Source organism: Poecilia formosa, unplaced genomic scaffold (assembly GCF_000485575.1).
Source record: "Poecilia formosa unplaced genomic scaffold, Poecilia_formosa-5.1.2 Scaffold62, whole genome shotgun sequence".
NCBI lineage: Eukaryota > Metazoa > Chordata > Actinopteri > Cyprinodontiformes > Poeciliidae > Poecilia > Poecilia formosa.
The window spans coordinates 713582-726293 of NW_006800001.1; the positions used below are offsets into that span (position 1 = coordinate 713582).

Sequence of the window (12712 nt, forward strand, 5' to 3'; positions counted from 1 at the left end):
AAATTGTTTCACAGCAGCAGGGACGGCTCACTTGGTAGGGTGCAAATCATGCTTTGATTGTGACATTTGACCCTTCAGTATTCAGATTTTGATAAATGAAGGCGCATTAAAAAAAAAATCATTAAAGGGCCTATTGAGTCTTTAGGCAGCCGAAAATGGAGGCTAAACTGAACCTGTGGTTCCTAAACCGTGTCTACAATGAATAAGAGAGCACTAAAACTATTGTTTTTAAGCTTTTAATGAATAGGAAATATATAAATAAATTGAATTTAACTGAAGTCTTACAGACAAAATTAATGTACTCTCCATATTTTATTTGACAAGTTTATAGTTTTGAAATAAAACCAGAAGGCAGTTTTAGCCTCGTTTTGTTTCACTCTTGTGGGACCAGCAGAAGACAAGACTCAGCTGTTGAAGCAGGTTCAGTGTTAAGATTTTGTACTTAAATAACCAGAGTGTGACAAAAATAGGAGAAAACAGATTTTGTCCAGGAGCATGAATACTTTTTAAGGCAGTGAAGAGTTTCAGAAATAAAATCCAGTTTGGCCTCTAAATTTTTGACAGTTTAAGCTTTAAAATGAAAGTTTTGTGATAATTTAGAACCCCTTCATTGTTTGTCGTGAACAAAGATCAAAGCTGGACCAGCGCTGAAGCAGAAATCTCCAGCTGACGTTTGACGGCTTGCAGAAAGTATTACAGCTAATGCAATTAACCTCAGCAGACTCATTTCACATAAAACTATTGATTCCCAATTTAATGTGACAGTAAACCCTAAAATACAACATCAGCTCAAATAATTGCACTGCTCAAATTCTTACAACGTTAGAGGAGTAGACTGCCACCCAGCCAAGTGTTGATGTCTGCTTTTCTGGTGCTTCGATTAGTCTACTCGTGAGCCCAAATCTGCAGCCCGGCATCAAAGGCACTCGCTGCATTGCTCACTGCAAAATTGTAGATCAAAGTCTTGTTGAGCTTCACAAGCTGCCTCAGCTTCAAATGAAATCTCAGGTTTTGCAAGCACAACTGACACAAGCAAGCAAGCTGTGCATCATGGGAAGGCAACAAATTTTTAACACATCAACCCATAAAACATTTATTTTTTTATTTTTTTTTTGTGGCTGTCTTTATCATCACATTGCATGTTACACAAACTGTTTGGTTCCAACAACACCAGGGAGAGCCTGCACAGCCAGGTGTGATCTGACATGCCAGCCATGTCACAGGCACAGTGAATCGATTGAAAGGAAATTTAAAGGTTACATCAGAGCGCCACAGAGATTTCTGCACATTTGTATGCAGCCTGAGTTATGTTATTTATTCATTTTTTCTCATCTGGGATGAAGGGTCTTGCGCTGATCACTAATCAGTGCTTCAACACTGCACAGAAAATCAAAACATAACACCAAATGCACTGACTTTGCACTGGTCAGTTTCCAAAAATGTTGGGATTCAAAACATATTTCAGTGCCTTGCATAATATTCATGCCGCTTTTTTTTTCCCCCACATTCTGTCAGGATTGCCTATTTTAATGTGTCTTATTGATATTTTATGTGACCAACTAACACAATACAAAGCTGTGGATTGAAAAACAAACATAACTGATCTTTTATATTTTTTAAAACTGAAAATGAGAAAATCCGGTTTGCATTCTGACGTCATTGCTGGCAACTACTTTGACTAGACCTTTCTGACATCAGTTTGCTTTAAATTAAACTTTTAAATTAAAGTTTAGAGGAGTTGTACTGGAAGATGGACATCCAGCCCAGCCTGGAGCCTTTTTCCAAGTTTTCATCCAGGATTTTCTTATCTTTTGCTTCATTTATCTCTTAATCACTTTCTCTGGTTCTGCTTAAGCAAAAATATCCCTACAGCATAATACCAACACCATGCACACAGGTGGACTTTATTTAGTGGTATCAGAGTAAAAAAGGCTTAGTACAAATGGACACTGTCAGATATTAATCAGTATCGGTCCTGATATTGAAAGAAAATCCTTGATAGGGAATCGGTGACACTGCGTCTTATCCATCTGATCTGTTCAGTCTACTTCTATGCTTTGTGTCGTGAGTGACTTCATGCTTTATTATTTATTTTACGTTATACTTGAAATTCCTAATTGCACTCTCTGAACCATTTGAAGGTTTATTGCAGTTTATTTTTACGTCGTTTGACCAACGTAGTCAAACTGAACATTTTCACATTGGCTGTTCCATTACTAGTTGCATTGACTGAAGAAATCAGAGTTGTTTTGTTTTTACATGTTTGACCGTCTTTGTAAAGCAATGGTGTATTGAAGTGTGCTCTACTGGTGCAAAGTTATCACATAAATGTCTAATTCAGTACATTTATGTCTATGTTTAAAAAAAGAAATGTTTTAAGTAATTTCAAAAATGTTTTTCCGTATCGGATTGGTATTGGCCGATACTAAACCTCAGATATCGGTATCGGTATTGGAAGTGGAAAAAGCGGATCTGTCTGTCCCTAATTAAGATTTTTTTTGTATTTCTATTTGTATTGTATTCACATCTTTGTCAGCATTCAGTTTTATTAAGCAGTTTGGTCTGCTAACAAAATGGTTTTCTGTTCTCACATAAATAAAATGGTGATGTTTTTTGTTGTTTGTTTTTTGTTTTGTTTTTTTTCCCCAGTGTGAGCAAATCAAATATTCTTGAAAGAACGGCTGCACAGTGGAATGCAGAAAATAAGATTACTGCTGATCCACAGCAGGAACTTGCGCTGTGGCTCAGAGATTGTCCAGATTTGTCAAAAGAAAAAAACAAAAGTTCACATCTTATGAAAATAGTCTTTGGGTGTACAGTATGAGCTTGCATGGCCAATCGTCCCTCTTTCTTCACCTCTAGAAGTGTGCAGAAGCTGCTTATGTTTTGGCACTGTCTCTGAAAATAGCATGATAAATATAACTGGATTTTATTTTATTTATTTATTTTTTTCATTTTTTAGATGGTGGATTGAAAAGAAGAGAGAACTTCCAAAAGAATAATAATAATAATAATAAAAAAAGTTTATTGCAATTTGCTTTCATTTCCAGGTCAAAGTAGGATATAATTAGGACTTTGATACATCCTGTCTTTGGGGATTTCAAGCTCACAGAAGCTTAAATTAACTGCATGTCAGTGAGTCACCCATCAGGCTTCCAATATGTCATGAAGATGTCTGGCATTTGATCATCTCTATAGCCTCAGCATCCTTTAAAATGCTTTATATTCAAGGCTGCTTGTGGGGGAGGGGGGGACAGAAAGATGAAAATAGCAGCTTTCATACAGCAGGTGAATTTATTGCCGCTATCCAGCATAAAATTGTATGAGACTTAAATGAAAGCATATAAACATGCACCCTGACCTTTCGCTGTCATGCTGGTTTAACGGAGCCATTGTTCCAGCTCAGCAAACGCGGCACTCTGCCCTAATTCTGAGTGGTCGTTCTTTATCCATGAATATCCCATGGGTTTTTACAGTAGCCCACTCTGTTCTTGCCCTACTTTCCGACGACGTGCCACTCTTCCCTCCTTGTTTGTCTGTTAAACGTGACGTGCTCACTGCCCTTTCACCGACCTCTCCGAGGTATCAGACGGCAGAGGGAAGCGGAGCAGCTCGGTCTGTGTGCATCCGTCTTCTTTGGCTCTGGGAAATTCAATTCGCTCCTCTCGCGCAAAGACTCCTGACTGACACCGACGCACCTTTCGTTTCCCATAAATCTGAGCTGTCTGGTCAGGCGCTTCGAGCATGTCATTTGTTTCACTTAGGGTGCTGTCGCCTGGCCCTCTCTCCCGTCTCTCCCCCCCCCCATTCTCTGCTCTTAAACAGCATGTAACTCATAAAGGAGCCCATGACGCAATGTCCCAAGTCTAACAATACAGCAGGGACGCAGGGAGGGAAGGAGGTTCGACCTTTTTCCCTCCGGCAGGCCTTCGAAACTGATAAACAAGGTGTTGAATTACGTATCGCTGCCACAGAATGCCAGGATGTTGGTGTTACCTTCAGCCATATTTCAGGCAACATTTATTGCTAACTCAATTTATCAAACCATCGGCGATGCTACGGGCGTTCAGTGGGTCATAATTGAATGCGCCCGATTCGGTTATACATGTGAATCTTATGTCTCCCACTGGGGCTTTAAAATTGTCTACTGAGCTTCACCCTGCAATAAAGTCAGCGAAGAGAGCTTAATAAAAGTAATTGCAGTTTAATGGATGCTACCTGCCAGATTAAGAGGGAAACCGGGGTTTCATATTGCGTCGTTATTTTCACCGAGACCCTCTCCCCCGCTCTCTCTGGCTATTTTTATTTAGTGAGGCCCCATCCAGACATGGGAAATAATCTTGTTACCAGCGAGAACACACTTTCACACGCAGTGGTCGGCCTTATGTGATCACTCGTAAAACCTGTGGCTTACTTGCTTTTATCCACGAGGATACCGAGCAGGCTTGCTGAGTTAAGAGAATGCTTTTGGCGTTCCTGTAATGGCTTTGCTGATGAATTTGTCTTGCTATTCTTTTTTTTTTTTTACACGGCTTGGCTGGAGGTCTAACCAGGAACTGTGCTGCCGAAGGCACTGAGAAAAGCCGACATTGCTAGACTGCGCCTAACTCTTTCACAGTACTGGCTTATCTTTCTGCTTGCTGAGGTTTTAAGGAGACGGGGTTAATGGCCAGTCTGACCTCAGACACAAATGGAAAGCTTTTTAAAAAAATAATGCTGTACATTTGAATATTTGTTCTAAGTTAGCTGACTTACAGTGCCTTGCAAATGTAATTACACCCCTTTAACATTAACAATACTGCAGACGACTTGAGGCTGGAGCTAAGACTCACATTTCAGCATTTCGGATAACACACTTGAACATAGAGCAAACAAGCAAGAAAAATCATTTCTGCTAAGACGAGACCAAACTTAAATGTGTCTGCTTAGAGGCAAAATCTTACAAACTGCAGAACGATTAACGACAATCATAGATGTGATAAGACAATCCTAGAAGAGACCATGTGAAAGACTGAAGACTGGGGCTGCATTGTCTTATTTACGTGCTAGGATGACCCAGTCAAAGTCCAGATGTAATTTTAACTGTGAACCTTTGGCAATACACAAAAAGCAATGTTCACAGGTGCTATCTGACTGAGTTATTATGGAAAAAATGAGCAGAAATTTCTGTTTTGATATGAGCAAAGCTGAGACAGACATACCAAAAGGACTCTACATTTCTGCAGCAGAAGGTGGTCACGCAACACATCGACACACTGCGGAGATGGTTGAACACCGAATACGTTCCACAATCTTCACATTTTTATCTGAAGAGAAATGTCATAAGCCTTTTTCTTGCTCGTTGAATCACATGAAATTATAGCAAAATACAAATGTTCTGATTATGCCTGTAACATTTTGTAACAGAACAAAATGTGCAAAGGTTTAGGCAACGTGAATGTTTTTTGCAAGTGAACTTTCTTCTCGCTTCCTGACATTGGATTGTACGTATTTAGATCTCCATCAGATTTGTGACGATAAAATCATGCACCTGCTCTAGATTTTTGGCATGCCTGCCCTGCAGAGGAGTTCTGCTTGATGACACTCATTCCCCTCATATGTGAAAAACAGCCAGCTGTCTGATGTGCCAGAAGAGTCAGACAGTACTGGGGGTGGGGAGAGGCTGTTTGTAGGCAAGTGTGAGCCAGTAATAGAGCAGAGGATATCCTTATTAAATACTGGCTGCAGCTCAGACTAATCCCTCATTAAGCATTTCTAAAAAGAAAAAAACAAAAACAAGAAGCATATAAACTAGATGCAAACACATCCATTCACCAAATACATACAAGTCTTAGAATCTAAGCTGACAATAAACTCTGCATTAAAAACTGTCCATAGTCGCATACTTTCATTGCTTAGCAATAAATTTACTTTTAGGATTGACTTCATGACACCTTCAGTCAGTTAATTAAGCAGATATCAAATAACTCACTTACGCACCGAGGCAATTAGAAGACAGCCGTGCAAGATTATATTTCCAGCTCCTCACCCCCGCTCTTTCTATGCTGTGTTCACCCATCTGTCAATGAAGCCCAAGATGGTGGGCATCTATGTTGCTAAGCATGCATATGTGTGTTGCACAAAAAGAAAAAGAGATGAGCTTCAGCTTCCCCCTTTTCCACTTTTCTCCCCTGCGCAGTGGCAGAAGGATAGCCAGACAGAGCGACAGGTGTTGTCTGCCTTAACTTCCTGGTCTTCTTTAGTGCCGTGTGCACGTGCAGGTCTATGCAGGTGAATCTCTTAGGGTCCATGTTGTTGTGCATTTATCTGACTGTGTGTGTGTGTGTTTATTAGTTTAAAGGCAGAGTATTTCCCTTTTGAGCCAGATCCTGCGGAGCTGGCATGTTGCTTTCACAGTCAGTCTGCATTCAGACCAGCAGTCTCCTTTTATACCGTCTGCCACTTGCCTGTTAAAGCTGAAACACATGCAGCATCCCTAACTAAGACACAACTATTACAAGGTCTGCATTTGGTTTGGTGAAATTCTCAGGCTGGTATTAGTGAAAACGCATAGATGGGACAAAGTTGACATTCACAAGGTTTTCTGGAATCTTATTTTTATTGGTAGTAAGAACATAACTGGAGCTTTGCAATGTTATTGGGATATTCCAGATACAGGGACGTCTCACATCCTTTGGTTTAATTAATTCAGCAGCCCACTTTTAAATCTCTAATCTTCTAAGAGATTCAAGTAGATATTGCTGCTGTGTAATAATTGACATTGTATGCACGAATTCAGTGTATTATTAAAAAAGAGAAATTAATATTTTCCTTGCTCTGACAGTTCCCTCCCAAAGGATCAAATGTTTTGATTTGGAGTTTCTGGAGCCAAACTTATTAACATTCAAGAAAAGAAACCCACACTCCCCTGAGGGAGTTTTATGTTCAACTTAATTTTGCTGTCTGACTTTTCATGCAAAAATGTACAGCTTGAGTCAGCAGTTTATATGTTATTAACCTTAATCTTAAGATAGGCTTTACTGGTTGCAGATATTACAACTCAAATGTGAAAGAGGTACGGAGAAGTGTTATATAAACATGGATAATTAGTGAGAAAAAAATGTCTGATTAACAGTTTGAGCATTTTTTTTTTTTTTTTTTGCAATTGTTTGCAAAACAGCAACAGCAACAAACAACACTGGAGTGGGGTTTTTCAGGATCAGAACATGGGTTAGAAGTGATCAATCTATCATTGTTTTCATCATTTTTTTTTTCTGGTTCCTCGTTTTTTTTTGTTGTTTTTTTTTTTTCGTTTGTCCTTAACATCTCTGTCTCCTAATAATTTTTATGGCCTGTCCGGTTGGCTTTCTGAACCACACATAATTCTATAAAGTGTCCGCTGTGAAATGAGAGCAAAATAAAATTTTTCCCACTTTGGTAGAGTAAGTCTGCCACCAACACTGCAAGCCAACTCAGCCCACCAACACTGTTTGTCTAACTCTGTTTGTCCAACTCTGCCAGGACACGACGCACAAAGAGGAAAATACCACTTAATTCATTGCTGACAAAGTGGGATCTCATTCAAAGACGCCAAATACTGGTGTTACAGTGCAATGAGCTTATGAGATGATTGATTTATTTGGTGCATCAGAATGAGACAAAATTATGTTTTAACATTTTTTTCAAGAAAGCTTACAATCTTAATGGTTTTGTTTCAAGAATCACAAGCTAAGTTTTAAAGAATCTGTAATAATCTAATGTAGGTGCGACTTCTCTAAATACTGACTTTTACAACACGACCCCGTCCAAGGAGGTCTTAATGCTGGAAATATCTTTTTTTGTTGTTGTTGTTTTTACGTATAGCAGAATCCGAGGTTGCAAATACCACTCAGACTTTAGTGTTTTCTGAAATGTAACTTTTCTAATGTTTCATGAAACTTTTAATAAATCATAAATTGTGTTTAAACAAATTTTAAATGGTGTAAGACAAAAACAATATAGTTTAGGTTTGGCCAGTAAATTTTCAATTTCAACCTCACAAATGAGTTGCGAACAGAAACTATAAAGTGTGTTGCTGATCAGCTAAATTTGTCTTTTGAATGTTGTCCTCAGAATTATGGAGCCTTTTTTAATATTAATTCATTCAAACACACATGGTTGTAACTGGATAGCTGCAAAAGTCTGTTATACCCCCACAACTGACTGATCCATGGTGATGGGAGGGGTAATGTTCTTGGTAAAGTTAGTTAATAATATATCTTCATGAAAGTCTCAATATACACATTTTGTTTACCAGATATAAATTAACTGTTTTTTGTAACAAATAGAATTACAACTGGAAACGATGTTCTCCGCTTTTACTCGCTCTAAGATCAGCTGTCCCTCAACTTTGTTTATTCAGAGGTCAGTGTGATTCAAAGAGGTCGTTTTCAAATGAAAACTAGTAAATGAAGGTAACATAACCACATGTTTTGATGTCACGCACACCCAGGCTAGGTTGTTAAAGTGGCCCCCCATGGGAACCGGTTTCTGGGTCCGCTGCCCGCTCCTAAAGTCATCAGCATAATTACAGCAGTCAGGGTTTCGGGTGAAACGAGTGTGTGGCTTTTTCCGAGGGAGCTGCCTCACTGCTTCACTTCATCTTCAGTCACACTTATGAAGCCTCCCATCTGTTTCCTCAACACTACAACTTGCATAAGCAGGAGAAGTTCTTGTGCTCGTCTTCGTGAAGCGGCCCAACAGATTTCCGAAGGGCTCCCACGTCTGCTGGCCTTTTTATCAGCCTGTTCCCCATCAGCTTGGTACAGTTTCTACGACGCCTAATCAGCCTGTCGGACCATTTCCATGCTGAGCTGTTTAATAATCATTACGTGCTTGATGATTCCTCATATAATTGGATTTCATGACCAAATCAAAAAACATTCAGTCTCATTTTCTCAAAATCAGTCTGAAAGATGAGATTTGGACCTTTCTCATGGTCTTGGACTTTCAAGAAAAATCTACAGGAATCAAAGGTGGCCCAAAAGAGCCAACCTTAGTGTAGGTCAACATCTGGCAACAGGGACACTTTCATTTCTCAGCAGAACTTGCAGATGCTGTCCACAGCATTCGAACAGAGAGAGAGATATTTCCTCTAGGCCAGGGGTGGGCAACTCCAGGCCTGGAGGGCCGGCCTCCTGCAACTTTTAGATGCATCTTTACTTCAACACACCTGAGTCATCTAATGAGGTCGTTAGCAGGACTCTGGAGAACTAGACTGCACTGAGGAGGTGATTCAGCTGTTGGATTCAAGTGTGTTGGACCAGGGAGACATCGAAGAGTTGCAGGACGCAGGTCCTCGAGGACCAGGATTGCCCACCCCTGCTCTAGGCTCTGAGCAGACATCTATAATGCATTCCCTACATAAAGAGCCCAATCAGCAGATCCCCAGCCTGATACCTCAATCAGTTTCCCAATCTCATTTCTAATTTATTTTTACTTGACCCCAACAAACCCAGCACCGTGAAGTGCAGTTCGACATTAATCTCTCAAATCTGCAGTAGGCACTGAAGCCATTCAGGAGTAGTTTGGCATGAATCCCATTCACAATTCATTCCCTGAAAACTCCATGAAGTGCCTTTCATTTGTCTTTTATTCAAGTTCACCTAAGCTTTATGAAGGGGCTTAAAATGGTGAATCTGTTCTGCGAGTAGGTGACAGGAATCTTAATGCCTCCCTGATGCAGCTGAAGCTGCACATAGAAAAGAGAATGATGGATTAGCTTTTTCCATAAAGGTTTATTGTATTTGTCAGTGGCTGTCCTGCTTTCTTTACAGCTACTTTTACCACGTCAAATAAATTCATTCTTTATTGATATGTCTACGCTGGGTTATTTTTTCGTTCTCGTTATTCAGACCCTTTTGAGCAATGCTTTGGCGCCGATGGCAGACAGCACTTCACACTGTTAGGGCGTGCGTGTATGTGTGGCAGCTTGTTTTTGCAATTTTCTTGACATTTTATTGTAAAAGGTCAGAGCGCTTTTGAGTTTTGCGTTTGTTGATTCTGTACCCCTTCCACCAAAAAAAAAGAAGAAAAAAAAATCAAAGGCAACAACCATTGTGCAACTACTTTCAACTGTTTTACAGATGTGGCGAACGATCAGGGCAGACACGTCGTCTCTTGACTTCTCAGAATCATGTAACTGAGAAAGTTTACATTTTGTAATGAGTTTTCTTCCATATGTGGCTTAACGCCAGGCTACAGCTTTTTGTTGTTAAAGGGCTAGAAATGAAGAATTTCAAATAGTCGAGCTCTTTCTATAGACGTGGCATGAGTGTCAGAAATTAGAACCGCCTTATGTTCCACAATTAAGCAACGATACGATGAATTTGGTTCTCAAATGTTGCAGCAATAATGGTAAGAACATTCTTTAGTCTTTTGTGATGTTACACAGGTGCTTTATCTGCACTCATGAAGGTTTTCTCACCTTCATGCGTAATGCTTGTAGTTGCTTCAATGACAGGGCAGTCTAAACTATGAAGTATTTTCTGGTTATCTCAATTTATTTGACTACTTGGGATCACTTATAGACCATGTTTAGACGTTAACACTCGCACTACGTGAGGGTCCAGTGGACCCCGCGTGAGGTTTTGACCCTGTGTGCGGTGGGGGTGGTGTAAAAAGAATATTTTAATAATCGAGTACTCTATTGATTATTCTTACAATCAGAATCTCTCTCTCTCTCCCTCTCTCCTGTATAAATACACCAGTAGTGACCTTCCCACCGTTCGCCATGAAACGGTAACCGGGCAGTTCCAGGAGGAGTGAAGCTGTCGTATTCCAACCATTTCGTCCGTCATTTTCAAGATGCTTATTGGTCCCCCCAAAAAACCAACACAAACCCGGAGACTTTGCCGTTATGCTGCCAGCACATAGCAACAACTCGTATGCGGAAGAGAGAGCGCTGCCCAACACAAATAATGATCCCAGAACACGGTGCGCTAAATAATAAAACATAATTCGATGAAGCTTTGAGGCAGATACGTTTTCCTTTAATAATCAAGGTGCTCGAATCATTCGAGGAATCGTTACACCTCTAGTGTGCAGTTCCAGTGGTGTCGCACTGATCCCACATGCATATTTACAAGTTTTATTATTTTTGGTAGTTTCGAGGACTGACCAAAAATAATAGAATAATAGAGGTCAGACTGATGAAACACCCTGACCTCTTTCTTGTTGTCCGACCATGACATCTGCTGCGCTCTTCTCGAGCGTGGTGCTAAGACTGCGGGAGGATTAAGCTGCCATTACCAAATGATTGGTAGATCATTAAATATGGAAAAAATACATTAATACTGGCTATTCATGATTACAGCCATGTGGCCAATTCAGTCTTCTTAAATAGGTGTTTTTTTAGACACTTAAATCTGTATCAGCTAGGTTTTATAGCATAGAGAAGATGTTAAGGCTCTAAATATGATCGACAGCTGAGTTTCTCACAGAGCCTATGACCTTGATCTATTTTCTAACAGATGGTAATTATTTGGTGGTAGTAATTTTTCCTTTTCCTGCACTCAATTTGTCTGTCTTGGTTGCACACAGATCTTGCAAACCTTCAACCGTGGCATTATTTCAAATACTAAAGAGACTATGGATGAGTTTTAAATATATGACTTAAAGTTTGAATAAAGGAATGAAATGATGAATTTTAGCATCAAGTTTGTGCCTCACAACATGCTGAATGTATTAACACTTGTGAGGCTGCGAGAACAAAGGGCTTTTACTGAATCATGAGGAAAAGACGAATCCATAATACAAAAGAAGAGTTCTTGGATGCACTTTGATGCACGACTCCAGAGATTTGTTCCCTTGCAGATTTTGTATGGCACTTGTCAAAGTGGTGCCAAGAAGCTCAGACTCTATCTCCCCTCCACTTGACATCAGCAGCAGGAGATAAAGAGAAGCTGTTGAAAGGCACTTTGGTGCAGACTCTCAATCTTGTGTCCAAGTATTGTTCCATCCAACGTGTGCAGCTATATCACTCGGCTGGGTGAGTGAACACCTGCCTGCAGAGATGAAAGGCGCCCCTAGTTGAGCGTTGTCTTGGCTTCCCTAACATTTTCTATCCGCCCAAGTTGCAGATGAGTGGGAGACTGCGGCGACCGAAACTTGCTAAAGCGTGCTAATGTTTTTCCCCTCTGAGGTGCAGCAGCAGGCAGGAACCAGAGAGGAAGTAGGGCACAGTAAAGCAGACATCAAGGTGGAGCTGCTTGCTCCTTTGTGGGCCAGTGCATGCATACGAGTAGCCCTCGGGCAGTTTTTTTCAGAATCTGATTGTTGTAAACTGAAACTGCACGACACAGATTCATCGTCGGCTCTCTCTGAGTCTGCAAAATTTACATCGGTTTACGTGTGTGTGGGTGTTTGTGTGCGTCTTAAAACGGCCTAGGTTGTCCTTAATTTAACGAATAAAGGATGACATGTCTGACACAGTTTCCCTTGCATTTCTTCCAGGAATCGTCTTCTTCTGAGGTCGAGACTTCTGAGAAATGAGCTGCCAATGTAAGTCCCTTGGCTGACCTCAGGACTTAGCTGGTAATGTTGCTTTTAATTTAATTAAACTGACTAAGAGGTATAATTGAGTACACAAATGCGTACGTGTGCAGTGGAGACGCAAATTCTGAACCTCTAACCTTTATTTTACTTCACTTCACCACCCACCAGGGACAGCATTCACCTCCGACACAATTCATCA

General features: G+C 40.3%; 1 protein-coding gene across 5 annotated transcripts in view; it reads left to right on the plus strand.

Moving 5' to 3' along the window:
* dlgap4b (discs, large (Drosophila) homolog-associated protein 4b) overlaps nt 1–12712 on the plus strand; it is a 117957-nt gene that overhangs the window by 63122 nt on the left and 42123 nt on the right. For 4 of the 5 annotated variants that reach the window (XM_016672506.1, XM_016672507.1, XM_016672503.1 and 1 more), the window contains one exon: nt 12472–12519. The gene's annotated coding sequence lies outside the window, so the exon portion shown is untranslated. Of the gene's footprint in view, nt 1–12471; nt 12553–12712 lie in introns of all 5 variants that reach the window. The other variant, XM_016672505.1, reaches the window with a different exon arrangement.